Raw genomic sequence first — 4,800 nt, 5'->3', positions numbered from 1 at the left:
AAGTGGAATTGTAAGCAATGTGGTTTCAGAAAACAAATCCTGCACTGCCATGCAAGCAAATGTGTATCAAATATCATTGTGTAGAAATGAAGGCAACTTAAGAAACGTGAACATGTAAAATGGCAGTGTTTCTTCCCGGACCTAACCTAGCCTTGTAACAGCACCCTGACAGAAAACATGGGTGGGCTGCCTGAATAACTATTTCAGGGCCATTTGTGAGACAGAGGGGGCTGTGTAGAGATCCTTGTTGCTCCACTACGAGTGGGAGGAAATTTATAAACTGCTTGACCACCTTCCAGCGATGACGATTTCGAAGTGGGGTGATAGCTCTTAACGCCCATTTTCAGCCCCAGCTCAAGCCCGACTTTGGATAATTAAAGCTATGGCAATCAAGTCAACGGGCACGAGAGTCCTTGATGAACCTCTATGCACGCCTCCACAAGCTGGCTAGGACCTTTGCTGAGAATCAATTAAAGAAAGTGCGCATGCAGCTCATCTAGGGGTGCGGGTCGAAGATCCTATGACTGGCAGGTAGCAGCTTGGAGTACATTCTCAACCTTGGCCGGTCTCATGAACTCCCTGCAGAACGGGCAGGCAAAATGGACTTGACACTTTCCCACAGCGGCCCAAAACTCTACCACCGGGCACCATAAAAATAGGAAGAGTGGATGCCATTAAGACATTGCCGAAAAGTGGGAGACTGACCAGCTGACCAGACATCCAGTACCCTCTGCTGTAACTGTGGAAGGATGAGCTCTACTTGTGAAAACCCAACCACTTTGCCAAGATCTGTAGGAGTCGGTCACAGAACTTTGGGACTAGTGGAAGAACACGAACCACAAAAGCAGTCAGGTGCCTCACGCTGGATGAAACAGACCAACAGAACCAAACCTCATTACAGTAATTAGCAATGAGCCACCAAGAAGACAAATTGGGGCACATTTACAATAGAAGTGACGGAGTGTGGCGTTAGCCTTCTTGGTTTAACGCCGCGCTCATCCACTTCTGAAACACAGGGCTGCACCATATTTACAACAATATGGTGCAGCCCTGCATTTCCACCTGCACTGGCGCTAAATTTAGCTGCCAGGCGCCAATGCAGGCACTCTTGCACCATAGTGCGACGGTGTCTGCGTTGCAGGGGAAGATTGTTTATGTAACAATCAATGGTGTTTTGCTGTTTCTATGTGTGCTGCACAACGCAGCAAAAACAAGGAGAAATTAAACATTTCTCCTCGTTGCGCCTAAGTAAGACCAGGTTTTCCCTGGTCTTTATTTTGCCGCTGCCCCATATTTACGCCACCCATGGAAATATGGGGCAGCATCAAAATCAATGGGTGTCGCGGTGGAACGCCCACCGCAACACCCATTGCCCTCCCCTTTCACTCTAAGTATGGCGTGAAAGGGTGCCTTATTTACAAGGCGGCGTTAAGCCACGTTAACTGTAAATAAGGCAAAGCCCTTATCACTACCACAACGTCGTGAAAAGTGACCAGGCTTGTAAATATGCCCTTTAGTCTGAAAGGTGACAGGGACATTTTCATATTATCCCTCACAGAGCACAAGAAGAAGAGCTGCAGACCACAGCCAATCTGTGAAATAACAGTGGCAGGAACAGTGGTTAAAGACCATCAATGACACAGGAGCGTCTGTGTATGTGATGAGCAGCCACCAATATGCCCTCCTGCGATCCAAGTCAACTCTGTTGCCCTCATCCACGAACATATATACTTACGGAGGCAACGCCCTGCTCCCACTACTAAACACCATTGAAGTGCCACTATAAAGCTACAAAAAAGAGACATCAGACGTATTCCACGTTATTCAAAGGGCAGCAGAAACCTTTGTGGGATGTCACATGGTTGAAGTTCTTGATTGTATGTTGTTTTTCACCTACGACCTCTGGCTGAGGCAGAAGTGGACAAGTTGGAGTGACTCGATGTCATTGAGAAGGTGTAAGGACCCCCCCTGCCCCCCACACGGGTATCCCTGATGATCATTGCCCAAAAGAACTAAGCAACCAGACAGGATCCAACTGTGCATAAACATGCGCTTGCCCAATAAGGCCATCAGGAGAGAGAGGCACATCATGTGCACAATAGACGATATAATTGTGCACCTCAACGGAGCACGATAGTTCTCCTAAATCGACCTAAATGCAAGGTACCATCAACTACAACTAGTCGAAGCCAGCAGGTAAATCACCACATTTTCCACTCACTTTGACCTGAGGTTGGTACAAGCATTTGAACTTTTGGATTTTCCTCCATGGCCAAATTGTTCCCGAACACCATACGACAAACTCTGTTCGGTCTCCAAGGAGTAATGAATATAAGCGATGACATCCTCATCTAGTCCATGACCATAAAAGAATATCCTCGCTGGATGAAATTTCTCAGCAATTATGGGCTGACCCTTCACCACGAAAAGTGTTAATTCTTCAAAATAAGATTTGAATTCTTTTGATATATGTTCAGCCTTGCAAGTCTCAGGCGATCCAAAAAGCTCCTGCTCCAACAAATGCCACAAAGGTGCGCAGATTCCTATGAATGGCAACCTATTGAGACCCATTCATTCCAAACTTAGCGACAATTGCTGAACCCTTCTGCATGCTGACCAAGGTGGACACAAATTAGACCTGGGGCCCCAAGGAAGCAGATTTTTTGGAAAGAGTCAAGACCATGCTACTAGACAACACCACGATGTCCTATCTGGCCCCAGAAAAACGGACAAATCTAATTGTAGATACCAGTCCTGTGGGGCTAGGTGCTCTATTGACCCCAGAAACTGAGTTCGGGAAGTGGGCACACCATGCAATTGCCAACCGAGCCCGCACACCGTCCAAAGAAAGATACTCTCAAATTGAGTAGGGAGCCCTCGCCATCAAATGGGGCTGTGGTCACTTCTGTCTGTACCTTTGTGGACTACCGTTCATCGTCATCACAGACCACTAACCATTGGTATCCCTGTTCAGAAGTACCGCGCCACTCTCCCGACCTCGCTTCGAGCGCTAGGCCATACAGCTGCAACAATACTGGCTGCAAGTATTGTACAGACAAGGGTCTGGATACCCAGAAGACCTATCGCGTCATCCTGTGCAAACAAAAGCACATAACACCAATGACAACACACAGACAGAGGAGTACTTGAAGTTGGTAAGACAGGAGCGCTGTGCCTGCAATAAATATGCCACACTAAATCAACGGACAGCGTCCTGAAGAAGGTTTTAAGTAATCTATTGGATGGCACTTGGAAGATGTTCCTGAAGGATGCCAATCAGTGGTCCAGCCTTGAGAGAGAGAGACTAACACAACCGTGAAGGGTCCGCCATGAGCTACGTACTTTGCATGATGGCCTGGTGCTGAGAGGACAGCGTCTAGAAGTACCAGCTGCCCTGGCTGAACAGATTTCCGAGCTGGCAAATAGGGACCATCAAGGTACCGCAAAGACAAAACATCACCTCTGGGAGAAGGTGTTTTTCCCCAGGCTTGAAGGGGCCATAGACATCCTTGTCAAACAGTGCATGGCATGCCAGAAATCAGGCAAACCAGAAAACCCTGCCCCAATGATTACCGAAGACCTCTGCGATGCCCCATGGGCAATGGTCAGCCAAGACTTTGGAAGTTTTCTGGAGGACAACCCATGATCGTAATGGTAAAAAGCCATTCAAAATACCCCATCGTATAGCTGGTCAAATCCACTGCATTCCACAAAGTTGCTCCACAGCTCCCGGAAGAAATCTGCACTGACAATGGCCCTCCAGTCTTAGGGTCCATGTTCCGACAATTCTTAGAAAAACCTTGGTATCAGGCACAGATGGATAACCCCTCAGTGGATGCAAGCTAATGGAGATGTAGAATGATTCATGCTCACCTTGAACAAGGTGCTACGCTTAGCAGTACAAGAGAATGCAGACATAGATATCAGCCTCAACAAGTTTCTCAGAGAATACCGCAGCACCCCACATTGCACGACACGCTGCTCACTGTGGGCATTGATGTTAAGAGGACACCAACAAGACCTGATCTCCACTCACCCCAACAGTGCACAAAGACGGAGAAGGCAAACCAATGTAAAAGCAAGCTGTAGGTGGAAGACCGATGATCGCCGCGTACAGCCAGGGGATCAATTACTTGCATGCGATCATCGGCCAGGGAGGAAGTTCCGCACACCTTACAAGCTGGGTGTGTGGGTAGTGACAGAAGTCCACAGGACCATAGTAACAGCTTGTTAAAGTGGAGAGATTCTGATGAGGAACATTTGCTGGTTTAAGCAAGTTAACGATAATGCTGCGACAGAGCCCAGTGAAGAGGACAACGAACCGGAGGCCGATACACCCATGACAAGTGAACTTGGATGCCCAACCACAATGACATACAGCAGAAAAGTGGCCTAGGGGACAGACGTGGCCACGGAGGCAGGCCTGAGCCATTGACCCCAACTAAACCCGAGGTATGCTGCAGTCGAGTCAGAAGTCAACAGTAGAACCTGAGACCAACTCTACATCCAGCCAGTGGCTGAAGGACTTTGTATGCACAGTTGTGGTTGGCCACCACACTGACTAAACCAGTAAAGGGAGATATAGAGAGCCACCCGGGCCCTACAGCTGAGACCCTGACACTGATGAGAGTGTGCACGCAATCCTCGGAGACGGGTATAAATAAATGGGCCCAAAACCTCTCAGGGTCTTTGGCCCGTAACCAGTAAAGAGTGTATGTGTTTCCGTTATTTACCCGCGCCTCGAGGCCTGCATGCCCCGCTAAGCCCCACCATTACATACCCAATAAGGCCTCCTACTGC

Source organism: Triturus cristatus, chromosome 2_2, assembly GCF_964204655.1.
Source record: "Triturus cristatus chromosome 2_2, aTriCri1.1, whole genome shotgun sequence".
Lineage (NCBI taxonomy): Eukaryota > Metazoa > Chordata > Amphibia > Caudata > Salamandridae > Triturus > Triturus cristatus.
This window is presented reverse-complemented; position numbering follows the sequence as displayed.